Source organism: Nilaparvata lugens, chromosome 12 (assembly GCF_014356525.2).
Source record: "Nilaparvata lugens isolate BPH chromosome 12, ASM1435652v1, whole genome shotgun sequence".
NCBI lineage: Eukaryota > Metazoa > Arthropoda > Insecta > Hemiptera > Delphacidae > Nilaparvata > Nilaparvata lugens.
This window is the reverse complement of record NC_052515.1, coordinates 15457332-15480257: the sequence shown is the minus strand read 5'-3', so window position 1 is coordinate 15480257 and position 22926 is coordinate 15457332. Positions and strand designations below refer to the sequence as shown.

Genomic DNA, 22926 nt, shown 5'->3' with positions numbered 1-22926 from the left:
AAGTGAGTAGATTGAGCATAAAAATCTCTACAATCAATGTTCAGTAACATTTCCACCTAAAATTGAAAATTAGCTCGAAATTCCAGAAAATAAGATTATTCAATTGCAAACTGTTGATTCTATTAAATCATTCACTATGAAGAGATAGCAGACCTCGTGTGTCTGCAGCGCTATTGTCCTGTCACCAGCTGGCTCAGATCTTAGAATAGTAGACTTGAGATGCGTGTGAACACTAGCGTCAGTTGATCAATTTTCATAACGGCAAGGAAAGTTGTGTGAGTGCGCCACACCAGATTTTTTTGTGTTGAATTGAAGTAGAGGAAGGGTTCAATTTTAATGTTTCAATAATTTCCAGACAATGGAACAATTACAAATATTGAGACTTAACACCTACAAGTTCAATGATCCTTATTCTCTACAAATGGACAATTCTCTTCATCTCCTTCTGATAAGACTGATCACTCCTTGAACTGCCTATTCCACCGCTTCTCAACTCATAATTCATATTTGAGAGAACTAGGTATCTCACAGTTCTGAGTGTAAATGTTTTATTGCCGAGACCAAACCGCAGTAAGAATCAAGAAATAACACGTTAACAATCACGCACTAACAATAAATCAAAATATTGCCGTCTGGAATCGAATATCCTTCAAATTCAGGATTTATGAGCTCACCGTGAACTAGACATTCGAACAATGGAAAGAATTTAATTGTAGTAGAAAATCTGAGATCAATTAATCCCCTTTTTTCTAATTGCGGCTTCAGCATCCTCTTTTACCACTAGCTTAAGGAGACCATCATAACTTATTATTCAACAGTTAGTTTCACTTGATACTGGCAGCATTCCTCATGAATAACAATAATGCTTCCCATTGAACCAATGCTGACAGTTTGAAAAGAATCTCACTATTAGTGTTCTTTGTTATTTATTCTCTTTTACGTATACAGTACGAGTAGGTACTACATAATTCGAAATTTGGACAGGAGTGCTTCATTCAATTCTTCTTCTATTTTCGAATCCAGTTAATATTTTTTCAAAGATGAATTTATGTTTCACTGAGCTAAGATAAGCTAACCAATGGCACCTTCTTTTCAAACTTAAAATTGACTCCTGAAGTGAAATAGAAGTGAAGTGGATCTGGAACTGAAATGGAAAGAACTATGATTATTGGAAGACTTATGTAAGGAAGGTCTTATCTTAATATAGATGAAATACATTTCTTACAACGATAAAGCTACTGACTTTGTGATAGCAATCAAGTATTGTGGTACGCATGTAGATGGAAAGATGAGTTTTTACAGACGAAGGCATCATAAACGTCTATTACGTATTGTGTTGTAGCTCATCTGGCTACAAACAAAAATGAGTAAATTCCATGGAACACTTGTTAATAAATTCAATGATGACATTGAAATGTTATTAGCCTTTTAACCCCTTAAACCATTCAACTGTACGGTTCTTGTGATACCTTAATATTATCAACATTTAAATTAACAGTCATTTTTCAAGTTTTAAAGGAAGTTATAACAACCGTAGATATTTTGTTATGTCTTTGAACTTCTATGATGATGAGCAAGACTATTCAGGAGTTCATGTGAATCATTGTAATATTTTTATCTATTTAAAGTACGTTTATTAGAATGGGATAATAATATATTATAATTATCATCTTTGCTGGGTTTGAAGGGTTGTGAGCGTTTTTGCTCACATAAGAAATGTTTTTTTTTTTATTGCGGACGATGCCCACATGAGCTTTTTGCTTTTGCGTGGGTAATGGGAAGTGGGAGGGTGAATTATGAGATGATCGAACGTCCATGCCTATTCGATTGGATTCGGCGGGATTCGAACCCGCGACCAGGTAACACTACCAGGCTGAAGGATGCAACGCCTTATAGTTTAAAGAAAATATTTCTTTATCACAGTTATGGAATGATTCGAAGATTACTAGGACTTTCCCGACTAAGAATTAATGAAAAATGAGAAATAGAATTGCAACAAAATAATATGAAAAACGAATCTAGTTAGTCCTTTATTACATTCGTAGTAAAAATCACATTATATCCACTGAAATAATGAAAATGCGGATTTTAAATAGCATTCTACAATGCTGTCATAGTTTTCAGATGATAAAAATCGTGGTATTATTATAATCCAACACATTTATTGGAAGTACTTGAATGTTGAAACACAAAGTAGGCTACTTATAGGTATAGTATTATTGTGTTACGTTGATGTTTATGTACAACAGTAGTGGATAGATTATGTTGAATCGTGGAAAGAGAATACGAATAGAGGATTTATTGTATGGGGTAAATGGAAAAAACAACAATTTCTCAAATTGCGTTGTAATTCTCAAATAATGTTCAGATTTACTTGATAATGTACGATGAACCTTCAGATGAAAAGTATTATTGTAGATTGCAGAATACGAAAACTGAAACATTTGTATTCCCCACGTTTTCATAACGAGAAGTTATAAATTTATTTTACAAATTTGTATTACATGAAATTGTGGAATACTCGATTGAAGTCATAGGAATGAATTGTTACATAGTTTTATCATTATGATTTGCAGTCTCATGAATAGATTTGCTTTTCAACTCATCATCTTTTGACATTTCCAAAGGTTGTCCTCTGAACTCTTGAATAGGAAATAAAAGTTTCATTATGCTCTGAAAATTCTGTTATAGCTATTATATAGAACGGGTTCAGCCTATCTTGAAAGATTAATAATAAAGTTAAACAACAAACAAAACTTTGGTCATCTATTCAACTAATATAGTTTACTGAATAAAACAGAGTTGAACAGAAGAATTGACGTATTCCATCAAAACTTTAGTAACCGAACTATAATAACATAGATACACACCAAACGTACATTTCCTTGATTTTTTTGAGTTCTATTCTGTATTACTTTTCCTTTTTGTTTTGAACTTGGAGATAATGTAGATAAGTACCGTAAGCTGGTATCAAAGAAACGTCTTCATGAACTAGTTTTTTTCGAATTTCCCACTCAAAATAATATAAAAAATAATTGCGGTATGGCATTTTAACTTAGTAGAGCACTTGTACGGCTAAGCAGTATTAACACTGTAACTTGGGCTACATTAATTTCACCAAGGCTTCAAGTAAAGCAATTCAAACAGTTAATTTTATGGATGTATAACAACTGTAATACATATATTGAAAATGCTCATTAAAAATCCAATGTAGTATTTATTGAATATAACTGATTTGCACCTTGTCTTTTATGCAAGTCTCCATTATATCAATAGGGCCATTCAAATTTTCCGCCGCATCTTGCCTCTCTCTGTCATGGCTGCCCATGTTCAATTCGTAACAGGAATAGCGGCCACTCAGCCACTCTATAGTTTACTATAGTTTAGCTCGTTGTTCAATTGAGATTAATGCTAACTGAAGCATTTTGGTTGCACAAAAAAGAAATTTCAAGAGATAACGCCGAATCGACGTAAAAAATTTCAACAGGCCATTCACGGGGAATTAAATTCAACTAACGCCGATTAGGTACCTACCTACTGATATCTGTCTTCCAAAATTAGTTTTTGGTAAAAAAACTACAGAATTTAAAAGTATGAGCTAAATATATGAATGAATTTCATCCGTTAATAAAATAGAAAAGAGTATTTAGATGATATTAGCATTCAAAATTAGATTCTAATTTTTTAGGTTAGTTTTCGATCTTCTTCAACAACACTGGCGACAGATAGAACATTTTTATGGTGCATGCGTAATGAATAGTCACCGCTTCAATAACATAACCTCGCTTTTTTGCCATTTGTTTAGAATAAATTATAATAATTTTGATAACATCACTGTCGGATAAATTACAGTGTTGCCGGATTGTGAAACTGTTAAAATCTTGGTTAGCTAACCGGAAAACTTAATCAGAATTAAAAACTAACCGATCTTTGTGGAACAGAAATGAATCCATAAAACTAACGCTGATTTGTTAATCGGCGTTAATGTCCATATTTAACAGACATACGTGCAACTGGCCCATAGTTTTGAAATTTCGTTTTCCTGATGCAATGTATAGGCCTACATGTGGCATGCATTATTAATTTTTCAGCTAGAACAGCTTTTTGAAGTGCTAAATAAACGTCTACAGTTTCATCAATGCTGTATCGGCAATATGAAAACGCATGCAGTTAATATGTCTTTGAATAAAGGTGTTGATATTTACATAAAGAAATTATTCTCTTCCATTTTTATTTGATAAAAATTTCAAAATTATTCGAGCCCTGATATAATGACTGACTCACTGTACAGTCAGTCGAAAATTTTAATACTCGAATGAGGGGTATTTTGGCAAGCTGAGCAAAAAAATAAGGTCATATGCACCTTTTCGTTATATCTTCAAATGAAAAATGAGTTTTGTGGGTTGTCAAAACTCCCTCAGAAAGGGAAACTATTCAACTTACTCTATCTTTTAGTAAAATAACAATGATCATCCATCCATCTATTATCTTCTATACTATAATGAAGGAGAGAACTGGATTATACACGTATACAGGTGTAAAGTAGTATAGGAAAATTATGTTTGACGCATCATCACGTCTGAACTACTGGACTGATTAACTTGAAATTTTGCTTATAGATTCTTGCTTAACCGAGGATGGTTATGAACCTATTTTAAATTCTTCAATATTTGATTACATCAAGTTTTCAGTTTGTCAAGTTTCAATATTTGTCATGCTTTCAGTTGTTGTAAGGAAGCAGCAGAAAATTTCTCTTAAAAGGGAAATTAGAAGATAGGTATGATTGGGGATCCTTTTCGAATGATAAAAACAGGTTTTCCGTCGCACCCAAATTTTTTCCGCCATTTTGAATCCAGCTTTTTTTTTTAATTAAAAGGTGGTCATATATGATACATGATTCCGATACAGGATTTCCAGAGAAAAGGTATGGTGAAAACCGCACATCGATATCTCAAACCTTTCAAAATGTATTCTCATTCATATCTATCATCTTCTATATTACTATAATAGAGGAAAGAACTGGCTTAAAGACGTATACACGTGTAGAGGATAGGGAAATTATGTTTGACGCATCATCACGTCTGATCTACTGGACTGATTTACTTGAAATGCTGCTTATAAATTCTTAATCAACCGAGGATTCTTATAGGCCTATTTTCAATTCTTCTGGATTTCATTACGTCAAGTTTTAAAATAGACCCTTGCGAAGCACGGGTTATTTGCTAGTGTTTCGAAGCAAGTTACGAAAGAGGATGAATGCCAGGAAGACTGAGTTTGCATTTTTTCACCAACAATGTACTTTACTGTGAAAAGTTGTATTTTATCAAAAATATACTGTAAAACCTAGTGAGAAGTTGTTTCAATTTCAATTATTGTATTGTGCCTATTGTTGTTTACCATCCAGAATCAATGGTGAATACACACGAGATATTGAAGATTATTGAAGATACCGTATATTAATTCAATGAGAAATTAGGGAAACGGTTGGCTACGAGGTCGTAATCTTGGTTGTCCGAGGTATCTTGAATCTTATCTCTCAGATAAGTTGAGAGGTATAAGGATGATACTCCTGTTGGATAGGTGACCACTTGAAGAACTTGTTATAATAAATAATGTATAATTTTAAAAAAGTCGACTATATAATTGATCATTTAATGAATCTTATCGTTTTCGGAACCCTCCTAAAGCTGTAGGTTCACTCATTTCCCATTATCCTTCCTATCAAGCAAAAGCTGGAGAATATGTAGGTGCCACTCTCTGAAAAAAAAAATACAAATTTACTTCATTAGGCCTAGTTATATTACATGATAAACAAATTAGAAGAATATGAGTAGAATGAGAAGAATAAAAGGAGAGAATTAACTCAAATTCTCCTTTTATTTGAAGAATAAAAATTAGAATAAAAAAGTACATAGTATTATAGAATGGATCTTGAGTGAAATTAATTTAAAAGTTTTCTCAATTTGAATGCTTCTTGGTCAGCTGAGGCTTAGGGGATCAATACACCGTAATCTAGATATCTAAGGGGTGGCAAAATCAAAGTAATCAAGGGCGCAAGATCTCAAAATAGCTATAAACACAACTACATCACTTCTTGGTTGGATGGACGGGCCAAACCGTGACTAACGAAAAACATACACAAAATCTTTTGTGTGTATTCAGATAAAGGATAATATCCATTACCTGCATGGGAGAAATGCATGAAGATCGCAAATCTCGAAAGCACATGCTCTTTGCAAATGTCAAGGTCCTTGGTCCACCGTAACATTTCACATTATATGATTGGAAACAAAATTCTCGAATGTAATTATTATGATTAGCATCTCGGCACAGTATACGATGGAATGATTTAAATAGCATATTCTCACACAGAGGATTGTAGATATTGATGATGCCCTTTTGACAATGATTGACTGGAGTCTTGTTGTCCATGCGTAGATGAAATATGTTCAGATGTAAATTATGCGCGATTAATTGACAATTAATTCATTGAAAGTACAGTAATGTTGTGGATACATGTTTACATTTTGGAATAATAATGGGATAAAATTAAATGGCAATTGTTGGCAACTATCGTGAAATGAAGTTTTGAAAAGGTGAGAGATGTGCAACTTATCATAATTCATGATTTACTAGTAACGTATGTTATTTAAAATAAAAAACAAACTATCGTATCTCTCAATCTATGATTCCTCCTAATTGAATATTTAGATATACTCAATTATTGCCTTGCACCTTATATCATAATAATTTATGATTTACTAGTTTAATAATTAAAATCAAAAATAAACTACCATATCTCAATTTAAGATTCCTTCTAATTCAATATCGCACCTTATACTATTGATTTTTTTTCCAATAAGTACTATCAAACACACCGAACAAATCAACTTTTAGATCTGTTGCTACTTATTTTTCCTTTATATATTCTATAATATATATCTACTAGCTGGCCCGGCGAACTTCGTACCGCCAAATAGTTAATGCATCTCATTGCAAACTTTAGCTGGATGCAAACCTTAGGAGCTTTGGAGGAGCGATGCGGCATTTTGCATCGAGGTGCTTCTTTGCATCTTGCTCATAATTATTGGTTTGAATGGAAGAACTCACACACACTGAATCGGACATGGCGTCGAACGGTGTGATAAGGCAATCTCCATAAGATCAACTGTTTGTATCACCAAGCCGCGCCTCCTCAGGTGTGCTTAGACTTAGCTTAATTTGATGTACTATATTTTTATGAAAATTATCCAACAATCAGTATTTTATATCGCAATATGGACTTCCTATGGGCTTAGCTAGTTGTATAGCAGTTTGTATTTTTATATATAGTTGTATGCAGCTTGCTGGGGAATTGAATGGCATATCTCCTTGCTGCTGATTTTCCCGTGCATATTCTAAATTTACAGCATTTCGAGTTCTACGACCCAAGTTTGGATGTCGTTCGTACCGCGGCATTATTATTAAAATTAAAATCTTGTGCATCAGTAGAAAGGAATTTGAAAAACATATTATCTACGACGGCTGTTGGATGACGCAATGATTACAACAGCTGATTTTTATTTCTGTGTGTGGCCAGCTCACAATAATATTCTTCCATAAGGATCACATGTAAACTTTGAAGGACCATAGGAAAGAATCCTGAAGTCTGATCATAAATTTGATAGGCCATAAACCTGCTCCTGAACATAAAAACACAACTAAACAAAAATAATCAAATTCGGTGCACACATAAAAAAGTTATTGAACGTCAAAATTTGAGGCTCGATTTTTATTTATATAGATTAGCTCTGATAGGCATTTTCTCTGTCTATATAGCAGAAAGCACCAACTTGATTATTGTTATAGTCCTTTCATTAGAAATAGGCCTACTAGGTCTACTTTGAGTGTTTTCATCCTACTTCTTCAAAGTCATTGATATTGGAATATTGTTTGTCACCTTACAAATCAACGAATTAGCTATGAACGAGAAGTGGGGTCGGAGATTTCTTAGGAATAAAGTATACGTTTATAAGTAATCTCGTAAATTTGGCTTGGGACTGAGTATCCTTGTTCATCGACGACAAATGTATACTCAAACGTTTAGTACTATAACTAACTCATGATATTCTGAAACTCATTTGAAAAACTATTCAAATTATACATTTGATTTGTTAGAGCAAATCTCAAACAGCAAGTAGCACTAGGTACCCAGGCAATACCCAGCAATCTCATATTTGAAAAATTAAAATTCATAAACTAAGACAAACCTATGCTCGAAATGTGATACAGCTTCAAAATCCATCTTGCGTTACAATTGAATGGTTGTGCTACTATTCACTACCACGCCCTTAGCCAATCACAAGCAAGCAATGAAGGACGTGATCAAATTTTCTAATAACCAATGAGGTAATGGGGTAGCAGAGATTGGGTTGTCTTAACAACAACTAATCGGAGTTGAGTTACAGAAAATTCAACCAATGAAAAACTAGCCAATAGTATAGTAGCGTCTACGTTATCATGGCTGAATGATCGAATGATAGTTGAGTATGAGAGAAATAATCTGATAACAAGCTGCACGATGATATAGTATGTTAATTATGTAAAGTTATTATAAGCATTACTCATAATTTATGCAATTTTGTTCTAATTGTAGGCCTCTAATTGTTTTTTGGCAATGAAGGTACATAGTTTTAAAGTAGTAATATCGTTGGCATCAAGACTGTTGATAATAGTTGAGTATAGAGAGGGAATTAAACAAGTCCCAAGCTGATCAATCGGAGAATAGAAACAATCACAATCTTTTGATTGATGATTTGACTTTCGCAATTTTGATGTTATTACGATGGCTGATGGGAGATTACTACTAAAGCACTGAACCAATCACACACTTATCGATAAGAGAATAAAAATTTCGTTGTTGGTGACAGATAATAGGAGTTACATGAGAAAATATTCAATGAATCACAAGCATTAGGAGAGTAGCAGCTCTATCGTCATGACTGTAACAAATATTAATTTAGTAAGAGAGAATCACGAGCTGACCATTGAGAGAGTGGCAATTTCGTCAAATTAACGACAGCCAATAGTAAATTGGTTGTCATCATAGTAAATGTCGTCATATTAACGACAGCCAAATTAACGACAGCCAACAGTTGTCGAGTAGGAGACAATCACAAATTTAGCTATGATAGGGTAGCTGCGATGAGAATATAATACTTTCCATTATACTTTATAGTGTATTATAATCTCTCTATTCATATTAGTTCTAATTATAGTAGTTAATTTTTTCTATGGTAGCAGTTAGCAGCTTCGTTGTCAGGGTGACAGCCAATGAGAGTTGAGTAAAAGTATTTCACCAATCAAAAGATGACCAATAGGAGAGTAGCAACTCCATTGTCAAAATAACACTTATGAATAAGAATTGAGAAAGAGAGTTCAACCAATCACAAGCTTACTACTCGGGGAGCGTCAATTTCGTTGTCTTGGCAACTGTTAACAGAAGTTGAGTGAGGGAATTTTACCAATCTCGAGTAATTATTCATCGATAGAAACTGAAAACCAGTCAACGTCATAAAATAATTTTTTCACATTATGCTTATCTACTTTGACTACCTGTTATAGTATACTGAGAACTCATTATTATTCAAGCGTATCAATTCAAGTTTTTCAAAGGAATTTTCTCGCTTCTGGTCTTACAATACAACTAATTTACTGAAAAAAATTGATAAGTTACTGGTTATGTTCACTTTGAGGCTTTTGTGAGCTCTGGCTATTCTCTTCCATTTCTCATTTTTTCTCTCAGCCCTTCGCCACCAGGGAGTTTGCACCCAAGGTTCCAGGCCTCACAGGATTATTGGGAAATCCAACCCAGTGCTCCGCTAAGACTATTCTTTATAAATACAGCCCTGTACTTCTTCAAGACTATTGCTTTATAGACACAGCGCTGTGTTTTGTGAAAATTGATTTTGAAATCGCTTCTACAACCGACCTGAGGATACTTCTCCAAGATGAATTAACCATCCTGACACTGTGATCAGTCTGATCATAGGTTATTGATTGGTTATCAATTTGTTATTGATTATTAATTTCAATTGATTATTGATTGGATATAAGAGGTTATTGAATAATAGGATCATAAAACACGATTTTAAGGGTTATTCCATTGTGGGAGGAGATGGCTTGTGATAGAATATTGCATCAAAAAACCATTCTTTGAAGATGATTATTGCTTTGAGATAACTGATTACTTCATAGATCAATCACTCCCCTTTATCACAATTACTGTATAAACTAGGCTATATCTTTGATATAGTATAACTTTACCCTGTATGACCATATGAACCATATCAATGACCATATTATCTTTCTGAGCATGATACAATATAATGAGCATAGAACTAATTTTATTCAAAATAATTATTATTCTTCCTAAATGATAATTGCTCTTAGATAACTAATTACTTCATTGATTGTCCATTGTGTGGACATAGATCAACTATGACTGTCTGTCTAGTAACTCTATTTACGAGGTAGTTCTGTGACGATCAAATCTGTCTAGTTACTCTGTGGTACGAGGTAGTTCAGTGACGATCTAGCCAATTGTTCTCTCAAAGAGTGCGATGATAAATGAACATGAAGATCAGAAGCACCTTCCAGACAGGAAGGACAGAGCCTTCAAAGGTCGCCGGTGGACCATCCTCACCACACTGACACACCAACACACACACACACACACGCAGAATCCCCCATCAATGATGTTCACAGGTGGGTGGGAGTATAGACCGCACCGTACTGTCTATATAAACACTTTCACTCTCAAACACCGCTTGATGTTTTGTTCATCTCCTTCTATTATTTTCTTTGTGGTACACGGCTCCTCTTCATCTTCGTACTTTTTCTGGAAAACTCGCCAGCACACCCCGCGTGGTGTGGCTCCAATTAATAAATTGTGTACATATTTCAACCCCTAAAGTTCTCAACCCCTTGTGTAGGTTGTTGTGTGAACATGTTAAATAGACTGCACGTCTGAAGAGACTTTGTGGAGAATTGATTTTTGTGTAATCAGAAGAAGAAGAATCAACCGGCGTGAGGGGTGTGCTTCATCAAGGTAAATTGATAAAATTTTTATTATGAGATAACACTCAATTTTTGAAATATTCAAATCGTTACAATCCTGAAACCTAATGAATGATTAGATTTCATTAGGTTCATTTTTCTTTCTGGTGATAGTGGGAATTATAATATTGTATCTTTCTCATATACAGTATTTTATATTAATGCTATTTGATCATTTATATTCCATATATAATAATAATTCTTTAAGCATCTTCTGGGGCTATGCTGATTTTCTAGGGCTACTCAATATTTCTTCGACTGAATGAACTAGTACCCTTAAAAAATATGTATCACCTATAAATTTATTTTTTCAACTTCACTCAAAATATAATAAGGTTCTGGAGTTTATAAGGTTTCAGGCCATCTTCAAATCGAATCCCCTGAAAACCAATAATATCTGTAGTTTCATTAACCTTTTCAAATATCGATATTTTGTAAAGACAAATGAGAAATGTTCATGTTCATAGATCCTAGAATCAACGAATTCCTACGTAGAATTTTCTTGGGGTAATTATAGATCTCAAGAGATGCTGAAGGAGCATACCTGAAAATTTCTAAAAAGGAGAACCTTAGAAATAATGTCTTTGTGATTCAACTCTGTTTGCACAATTTCATTGTGAGCTTCTGTTGTGCATCCTGTCTTTTACATTGTTATCATAAAAATATAATCGAAATGAATTTATAGAATTATATTTATTATAAGAAAATGAATAGAATTATTTGATAAAAATGATATTTCACTCCACGCATTTAGAGTTAAGCACTCCCCACGATATAATAGGAGAAATTTGCAATTCAAGACTTCAAATCCTTATTGTGAATCCAGTGGAAATGATCCGTTCACTGGAAATGTTTTGAATCAAATCGCTTGAAAACATAAATATGATCACTAGGTATACTATAGAATCCCTATAGGACACGTTTCTCGTCGGTCCCGGCTGCTTAAAAAGCAGTCGTTAGGTCATGAGGCCCTGAAATTGATCAGATGCGACCTGAAAACTCGGACAACAGACCTGAACCAGCTAGGTCACTCTATATTATTATTATAGAAGCCCATGCGTAATCCTGGAGCCTGAAACATTTTATTCAGTTCTAACTGAAGTTATTATTTACCAATATCACAAGAGAATCGATATGTGGTCATTAATAAGATGTACTCTTATGAACAAGAGTTCGCTTTAAACGTGAAAAATAAGTTGCAATAAGCCCAGAATAGATGGAGTGATTTTCATTGGGACCTGAAGAGAGTTAAAAACAACTCTCCAATGAATGAAGCTCAGATAACTGAGTTGCATCTGTGTCAGACTTACATGACTTCTTGGTACTCCTGTTTAAAGTGTGACCGCTTGAGGCCAGCTCCAGTAACTGACAGTATTAATCGTAAAGAATTTCCTCCTCGAATATTTCCCTCTGAAACTTCAAGTCAATTAATATTTCATTGTCTTTGAATAAAGGTGTTGATATTTACATGAAGAAATTATTCCCTTCCATTTTTATTTAATTAAAATTTCAAAATTATTCGAGCCCTGATAGAATGACTGACTCACTTGTACAGTCAGTCGAAAATTTTAATATTGGAATGAGGGTATTTTAGCAAGCTGAGCAAAAAATGAGGTCCTATGCACCTTTTTGTTATATCTTCAAATGAAAAATGAGTTTTGTGGGTTGTCAAAACTCCCTCTGAAAGGGAAACTATTCAACTTATTCTATCTTTTAGTAAAATAACAATAATCATCCATCCATCTATCCTCTTCTATACTATAAAAAAGAAAATTACACCTGTAAAGTATAGGAAAATTATGTTTGACGCATCATCACGTCTGAACTACTGGACTGATTAACTTGAAATTTTGCATATAGATCCTTGCTCAACCGAGGATGGTTATAGGCCTATTTTCAATTCTTCAAGATTTGATTACATCAAGTTTTCAGTTTGTCAAGTTTTCAATTATTTGTCATGCTTCCAGTTGTATGGAAGCAGCTGAACATTTCTCTTAAAAAGGAAATTAGAAGATAGGTATGTTTGGGGATCCTTTTCGAATGATAAAAACAGGTTTACCGTCGCACCAAATTTTTTCCGCCATTTTGGAACCGCCATTTTGAATCCAACTTCTTTTTTCAATTGAAAGGTGAGAATATGATAGGCTACATGATTCCGATACAGGATTTCCAGAGAAAAGGTATGGTGAAAACAGCACATCGATATCTCAAACCTTTCAAAATTTATTCTCATTCATTTCCTTTATTATAGTATAGAACTGGCTTAAACACGTATACACGTGTAAAGGATGGGAAAATTATGTTTGACGCATCATCACATGGACTACTGGACTGATTTACTTGATATGTTGCATATAAATTTTCAATCAACCGAGGATTCTTATAGGCCTGTTTTCAATTCTTCTAGATTTCTATACGTCAAGTTTTCAGTTTGTCAAGTTTTAAAATAGACCCTTGCGAAGCACGGGTTTACCTGCTAGTTATACATAATATAATTATAATACAATATTGTATTCATCAATTATAAATCATTCACACTTTTCGATCCATTTATCTTAATTTTTTGTTCCACTGAGTATACTTACTCATTTGTTTCAAAACTAATGTTGAACCAAAACTTCCATGGATGGGTGACCGCTTGTTGATTACATGAACTTCAAGTCATGTCCCCCTATCCCAGTGGTTCGGAACCCCCCGAAATTTCAGTTTCTCTGATTGAAAACATTGTTATTACACAACTATTGGTTGTCTACTAGCAACCAGAATGACACCAAATTAGCAAGAACACCTTTTTGATTTTCTAAACTTTAAATTTCAATATTATTCTTACTCATGTCTTGGACTCATGTAGGAGATATCCTCAGAAACATTATTAGTAGACTCTCTCATTTTATATCCATTTACCAACAACATTCAAGTATAGAAGCAACAGACTTTGACGCTAAAAACTGTTTCCGACTTAGAAATTCAAAGATTTCTTGATTGCCTCCCGGCTCCCAGGATTTGAAATTAACGTCCTCACATCTTCTATTTTCTCGACATTGTTATCGCACAAGTCTCAGACTCAAGCTAGAGTCATCCTCAGGAAAAACTCTGTAAACATCCTCAGTAAACTCTGACAGCTGCTAGCCAGGATGTCCAGGCATCACAACTCTCCAATTAGGCTATTTAACGTTTAATTTTGAAGATCCTCCAACATCCATGAAATTTCCCTGAAGCCTCAGCATTAATAGCTCCATTCATGGCTATTTTTGTTACCTTTCGAAATATTTTAAGACCTAATATTCTCTGTTCTTGATTTCTACAATTTTTGATTCGTACTCGTATAAATATGAATAAAATACATTCAAATATTTTTCCTGATAATTATAAGACCAAGGCTTCTATCTATTTTAATGTTATTATAGAGAATTAAATTTTAAGGAAGAGTAGCAGATAACCTTTGCTCTGGAAGGGCCTAGTTAAAAACTTGACAAACTGGAAACTTGACGTACTGAAATATTGAAGAATTTAACATAGGCCTATAACAATTCTCGTCAGATTAAGAATTTGATCTTCTTAAAATGTATGAATTCAGGGCTACTCATATTTATTTATAAAATATAATTATAGTACCCTTTTTTGAAGTTAATCAAATATTTTTTACTTTCAATCTATTATTTTATTAATTTCAAAAAAGGTTCTATAATTCTATTTTATAAATAAGAATCTAATATACGCAAAATTTCAAGTTAATTAGGCCAGTAGTTCAGACGTGATGATGCGTCATTCGTGAATTTCCTATCCTGTACGTGAATAGCCAAATTTTTCCTCATTATATTGTAGAAGGATCTTCATAATTACCTAATTACCTATCATAATTAGAATTAACCAATCAGTAGAGACTATCACTCAAGGAATACTATGAACTCGGAAGTGATACAAGACAGCGGTCCTTAACCTATGACTTCCTGCAATTATTGCAACAAGTTCAAACAGATGAGATGAACATTTGTCAAAGTTCTCTCGAGGTAAATGAGTTACGTAGTTTATACAACACTGGTTGTGGGAGTACTAAAGCCTACTAGGCTTATAATGCTTAGGCGCTGCATGTTGTCTTTGCTTGCGCACTTTTTCAACTTTCTAAGGTGCATTTTACTCCCTCTTATTCTCCTTCTTCTTCTTCTTCTTCTTCTTCTTCTTCTTCTCTTCTTCTTCTTCTTCTTCTTCTTCTTCCTCTTCTTCTTCTGTTTCTTTACGTAAGTTGGACGCATCTTGAGTAAATTTATCTTCACCAAAGATGAAGCACAGCACAAGTTGGCGTCTATTTCGGTATATTTTATATGGCGGAGTCAGCCACGCCGTAAGTGCAAACTCATCTCCACATATCCAGGCTCAGATCAGGAAGTTCGGTGTAAGACTCTTTCTTTTATTGGGCAAATCAAAACATCAAATTGTTGTTGTATTTTTCTCCAGAACCGGTTAAAGATGGTTGCATCAGGGGGTCAATGAGGGGACTTCGGGGATTCTTCAAAGTTATCTGAGACTTATTCAGTTTTTTGCATAAAATTGTGATAACACCTTCTCATAATATCTGTTATTGCTATTGGATAATATTGATTTGGGGTATCAGTGAACATTATTTGTGGAAAATATTGATACTGTCATCTCAAAATATATTGTCTTGTTGCGAAGTATTTTGTAAACAGTGGACAGAATTTGGGTCGAGTTATGAAGATAGACCGGATTATACAACTGACAAATAGTGACATTCACGTTATAATATCAATGGAAATAATAGGACGGACGGCCGAGTTGCCAATTCGCTGTGTCCACCGCCTTCTATGGCTGTGATAATCTAAGTTATACCGGTATTCAATGATCTAATGATTTTTGTCAATGATGATAGATCCTATCTCAAATTCGTCAAGAAAATTTATATCTTAATTTTTATAAATGCGATTGAAGTTTGAAGCTCATTACATTTATTTACAGCGAAAGATAGATTTGGCTGCGATTCGGAGCTGGAAAAGGATGGAGTTATGTGCTTTGTCTAATCACAGACAAAGATAGCAAACCAATGTTAATCAGGGGCTGACTGTAGCATGACGCTCACTAAGGTTCTATTGATACTATTCGTGTCTGCGATGCCTTATGAAAAAAGAGTTTGTAAACTCCTTTCCAATTAGGAGCTACTAGCCGTCAGGCTCGCTTCGCTCGCCATATCCGTCTAGCCAGGGGGCTCCGCCCCTGGACCCCCGACTGAATCGTCCAAAAATGAGATCAGCGGGCTCGCTTCGCTCGCCTGCATGTAGACCTCAGCGAAGCCTCTGTACCGAATTCTGGACCCCCGACTGTAATGTCCAAAAATGAGATCAGCGGGCTCGCTTCGCTCGCCTGCATGTAGACCTCAGCGGAACCTCTGTACCGAATTTGAACGTATTATGTCAATTTGATCTCGAAAAACACCTGTTACTATATCGGCGTATCTTTGGCGAACAAAATTCTTCCACCTCAGCTAAACCTGTGTACTAAATTTTTTTAAATATATTTCCATCAATTATTGAAAAAGGTGAGGTAACGCAGAAAAGCTGAGAAAACGCTAATTTTGGGCGTATCTTTGGCGTTATTTCAAATTCCTTCTAACACAACATTATTGCACCCCAGCTGAGATTAAATTTGAACATTTTCTGTTTATTTGTTCTCAATAAAGCTGAGAAAACGCTAAAAAACGCAGATTTTGGGCGTATCTTTGGAATTTTTTCCAAATCCGTTTTATTGCGCCTCTAAAGGGCAACTGAACACACCTACCAAATTTGAAATGTTATGTCATGTTTTTATCATATGTTAGGACGATCCAGTCGGGGGTCCAGACTAAACGTCTGGCTAAACGGATATGGCGAGCGAAGCGAGCCTGACGGCTAGTAATTTAATATTCCCAGGAATTGAAGTAGCAGTACCCAATCAATTTTTCCGCGATAAATCAGTACCTCCTAAATAGGTATTTAGGAGGTACTGGATAAATTAGTATTTAGGAGGTCCTGGATAAATGCATTTCAATCTTCAACTTGGTGCCAACCTAACAAAGCCAACTCAACTTAATGCCAACCTGACAAAATTTTAATTTAGTCACCAGAACCACTGTTTCGAAGGGGTACTCTCTTTAGATTATAGTTCTATATTAACATATGGTATGGACATTTTAATTATAATTTTAAAATATTGGAATAAGGTGAATATCATGCTAAAAGAACTTTAAACCCTTAAAAACCACCCTTAGAGTTAAAATATCGCCAAAAGATTTCTTAGTGCGCCTTTAAAGGGCCAACTGAACATACCTAACAAATTTGAACGTTTTCGGTCCGGTAGATTTTTAGTTCTGCGAGTGAGTGAGTGAGTGAGTGAGTCAGTCAGTGAGTGAGTGCCATTTCGCTTTTATATAATAAATAGATAGATAGATTACATTAAAAGGTATAATAGAATAATACAACAGTGTCCACATGGGGGGATCCCCAAAAAGGTCAGAAAAGGACAGGTAACTAGACTGCCTATATGGTTTCAAAATAATCATATAATTGAATTCTAGATAAATCAAATCATTATCACACATTTTATGATAGCCGGATTTGAACTCTTTTAGCATTTTAATCTCATTAAATAAAAATGGAGTGAGATTCCGTTCTCATTGTGTGGAATGAAAGAAGGCTTCTTAAAATGTATGTATTCAGGGCAACTTATTTTTATTTATAAAATAGCATCATAAATATTTATAGGGTACTATGATGCTATTTTATGAAAAAGACTATATCTATTTCTAAAAAATAAATTTTCTTCATATAAAAATAAAATGGGTATAAATATAACAACTTATTATTTTGAGTTATGAGTAGTATTCTGAATTGAGACACTACTTTAAATAAAAGTTTTTAATGACGATAATTTGATTATCTAATTAGGGTAATTTCAGAGCTTTCAAGCAATCGAATATCCTGAATACTCATGACAATACTCTATAATATGCACTTGAATACATAATAATTAGAGTTATTGAGTCATCACTAATCAAATCATGGAATAAATACAGGGGATGGAAATAGACATAATTGAAGCTCCTATCTTCTCAATATATTTGATTGGATAAGATAAATTTGATTGTGTATCTCCATTAATTTGAAACGTGCGACATTTTACTTTGCTACTCAACTGTATTAGAACCTCACTCATTCTCTCTCTCTCTCTCTCTATCTATCTATCTATATCTCTCTCTGAGTGAGGGCAGAATTTGTCTCCTAGGATTAAAATGAAGGAAGCAATTCAATTTTATTCACTCTCTCTCTTTCTCTCTCTCTTGTTTTGATTGATCAATTAATCAATTAATCAGTCAACAGTCAATCTCTCTCTCATCTCAGTGCGGTATTTTTGAAAACGTTCTTAGCGAAGCACGCTCTAGTGAAACATTCAAAATTATCATTCTCTACTGTCAATGAGCTAATAGACGACTTGATAAAAGTATAAATAATAGAAACAATGTTCATTTGAATGAGCAAACTCAAGTCTGTAATAAAAACACTACTTCTTAACCTTTGAACTCATCGCAAACACGCTCACGTATTGATAGATTGAACTCGACTCGAGTAGTTGTGAAATAGTTCAGCTCAGTCGTTCATTGGAATAAGGTAAAACCTATACATTGTGTTCCCTTAAAAGGAAAAATCAATCGGGTTCTCTCCATTTAAACGTTCACCTCAGATTAGAGTGATATCACTCAGTGGCAGTGGACTATTTATAGTATATTTCCTCATACCATAGAACAGTGTGATGCACATATGAATCCAGGCCTCTTTTGTTCAATGTGAACTCATTGTTTATCAATCAGGAAATCAACACCAATCAATCAACCAGTATGTCAATAATAGATCAATGGGTTTCTTATATAGAAAATCCAACTTTTTGCAAAATTTCAAGCTAGAAACATGGTTAATCCTTCATAATTCTACAAAGATGAAATTTATAACGTAAGTCAATTTACTGTGATTAGATAGAACATTTCTGTATGAAATATGAATGAATATTATTGTAATTTCTTCTTTCGTGATAAATAATGTTTTATGCTTTTGTACTCCAGAGCGAAGCTCGGTTCCCGATATTATTTCAAAAACGAAGTAGTTAAATAAAAAAATACATGAGATGAGCACTATAGGTATTCATTATCCAATTCACCTTCAATTTCTCGGGAAAAATAAATTTTTAATTCTTTGATCTATACTGAAATAGCAGTGATATTCTAATTTATTGATATAAGTGGTTACAACTGATTTGATTACGGAAGATGAAAAGTTTGGCGTGGGAGTGAAACTCTTCGACAAACATTTTTCAAGTAGCGCTTGTTCTTGAAGCACTTATGATACTATAAACTTCAAAGCATTGAAAAAAAGAAGAAGTATCACGATAGATATTAAAATATTGTTATTTTTGAACTAGTTGCAAGCAAATCCTCAATCATTCACATAGGTCATAAAGTCGTCATATCTATGAAAATAATATGATCATGTTATTCCTGAATCATTTCTATAATCATCAACATCTATATGATACTATCCATATTAGAGAATACTGTTAAAAATGTTCGTTTGAGACAAGAAATACAAAACGGCCATAAAAGAGCCAACTTTGAAGAAGTTAAACTCGAGAAAATTTCAAGCGGGAAAAGTTGATTGAAAGAATAATAACGTTCTATAACTAACATGTAATAAATGTTCAATCTAACATGTAATAAATTTAAAGCAGGATTGTAGGTGGAAATCACTGATTTTTACCTTGAAGTAAAGTTATTTTTATTTCATACTTCAACATACTCTTAACATACTTTACGAGTTACATACTACGAGCATGCCAAGACTCATTTCAATAATCAACTGCACTCGAATTATAAATTTTCCACTATTAAATATCACTTTCAGAAGTTTGATAAGTGTTAGTGATACGTGTGAATGATATCCTGGTCATAGATCATTTGAGTTATATTTCTCATTAATAGATGGTAATAATCAAATTACCGTTTCGATGAGGCGTATAATTTCATGGCTCTTCCAATGAGTTTTTTTATATATTTGTAAGATGGTGAACTGCAAAGTTTACTATGTATAATTGAGATATCGATTCGGATTATCCATAATGTTACTTTATAAGGCTACAGAAGTTGATTACTATCAACTTCAAGTAGTAGTCCAGTAGATGAGTAGATCATATAGTGGAGCCAATTAATCGGATTAAATAGCAATCAAATGAATGTAATTGCTCAGGAAGTCTGTTTTATAAAATTGAAAATGTTGAGTTGATTACTATCTTGCACTTGAAGTATGGAATAATTAATGCCATTAATAGGTTTTATAGTTGCCTATTTCTGTTTCAAACGTCAAGACTTATCTATTTCATGATAGTCTGTTTATTTTATAAAAATTATATGAAACATATTTATCATAATAATTGTACATTATCAATAATTATATTTATTTTTCATCGATTAGATTTTTGCTACTGTATTCATTAGTTGAATTAAATCATAGGCGTACGTTGGCATACATTGGATTCCATTATTAAAAGATTCCAGTTGATGTTATTTGAATTAATCAGTAATGGTCTGGCCAGAGAATTCGAACTGTAGCGCCAAAATCCCAGACTGCAGTTCTGCCAATAGCAGGCTTGTGTTTGCGCCAGCGCAGACCGTCCAGCTGTTTTTGGCCTTGTCGATGTTAAAGCCCAGTCCATCTTGTTTCGTCAGCCCGTCTTGTTGTGCAAGACCGAATTTGTATTTTGTCATGTAATTTCGATCAGAAATTTTCTTGTAAATAATTGTTTGAGTGTAGTGTGTGTGAATTATGAATATAACAGCGTAAATAGTATTGAATTGAATTAATTTGAATCGGATTTGAATTTATAAAGAATCCAGTTTGAGCTTTGTTCGAAACACAGTGTATGACCTGCAAGTTGAACACAGAATCAACGCGAAAAGGCAGCCCGGAAATAAACCTGTCTTTTCCCAGATTTCATCCCACCCTGAATCTGACCAAAACACCTAATAAAGGTTTCGAAGGGCAAGTAGACAAGATTGGAATCAATCTGGTGAGTTTTTGCTCTTTTATTGTTCATTAATGCAGAGTTTAACTGTACAAATAACCTGGCTCAAATTGAAGATTAAATTTTGCCCCTTGTTTGTATTTGATTATTTGAATAGTAAACTACAGTCCTCTGCTAGCTCTAGCCTGAGCTTTGTTCAGAACAAGTAATAAGGTAACTAAAAGATCTGATCGCTTTGCAAAGATTTTGGGTTCAAACTGTTTATTTAAAAATAGTATTAAAAAAATATAAATTTCATCACATGCACAGAGATGAATAATAAGATTTGTTTTGGTTTAGTATACTTTTAAACAATAAACTTCTAGAGAAATTCTTTTTGGCATTGAAAAATGACAATGCCATCAGTCTAAATTTTACACTTTTCAATAATTTCTATAATTCCGAATGTCTTGATCAATGAATGACCAGGCACTCCTCGATGGATCGCGTCGTAAGCACAAACACTATGATCGTCATATACTTTGTCTAATTGTCACAGAATAAATAAAAGTTCAGAAGATTGGCATGAGTCGGTGGTATTGGGATCAGGTCACTCAGTTGACATCTAAATAATCGTTCATACTATAATAGCTCCTCTCAATCAATCACCGAAAAAATAAAACTAATTTATAGACCTCGAATTTTGAACGCAAGTTGATGATGAAACATTCAGTTGTGGATTAATGCTATCCTACAAAAATCTGGTGTGGCGCACTCACACAACTTTCCTTGCCGTTATAAAAATTTATCACCTGACGCTAGTGTATACGCGCATCTCAAGTCTACTATTCAGAGATCTGCCAGCTGGTGACAGGACAATAACGCTGGAGACACACGAAGTCTGCTATCTCTTCATAGTGAATGATTTAATAGAATCAACAGTTGCGACAGTTTGCATTATTGAATAAACACATTTTCTCGAATTTCGAGCTTATTTCCAATTTTAGGTGAAAATGTCACTGAACATTAATTGAAGAGATTTTTATGCTCAATCCTTTCCACTTAATTTGTTTTGTTTAAATTGTATCTGAAGCCTAATAATTCGGAATCTGAAATCACAATTTGCATTGATGGGGCGGACCTGCTGAAATTTTCACAGATATGGGACTTGTGGCAGTTGATAGAACTTATCAATGACTATTTTAGGTATAAATTTGATGAAAATCGTTGGAGCCGTTTTCGAGAAAATCGCGAAAACCCTGTTTTTGACAACATTTTTGCCATTTTAGCCGCCATCTTGAATTGGATTTGTTCGAGTCGGATCCTTATAGGGAAAGGACCTTAAGTTCCAAATTTCAAGTCATTCCGTTAATTGGGAGATTAGATATCGTGTACACAGACGCACATACACACACACACACACACACACACACACACACACACACACACACACACACACACACACACACACACACACACACACACACACACACACACACACCAATACCCAAAAACCACTTTTTTGGATTCAGTGGTTCTTGAAACGTATAGAAATTTAGAAATTGGGGTACCTTAATTTTTTTCGGAAAGCAATACTTTCCTTACCTATGGTAATAGGGCAAGGAAAGTAAAAACACTAGAAATTGGACATAAAATCTTTCATTTGGTTATAAGTTTTTCCAAACATTTCGAATCCAGATATCTCTGGTGTTGATATTAGATTTTATGACTTGTAAATTGTAGTCTCTCACAGCCCAGGTTTTCAAAATCCAGGGCTAGTTATAATTCGGGGTA

At 34.0% G+C, this 22926-nt stretch overlaps 1 protein-coding gene across 1 annotated transcript in view; it reads left to right on the top strand.

The window, feature by feature from the left end:
* Positions 1-10782: 10782 nt before the first annotated feature.
* The window catches only part of LOC111057566 (mucin-2-like), an 83574-nt gene continuing 71430 nt past the window's right edge, over positions 10783-22926 (top strand). Inside the window, 1 exon segment of the mRNA XM_039438923.1 lies at positions 10783-11089. The gene's annotated coding sequence lies outside the window, so the exon portion shown is untranslated.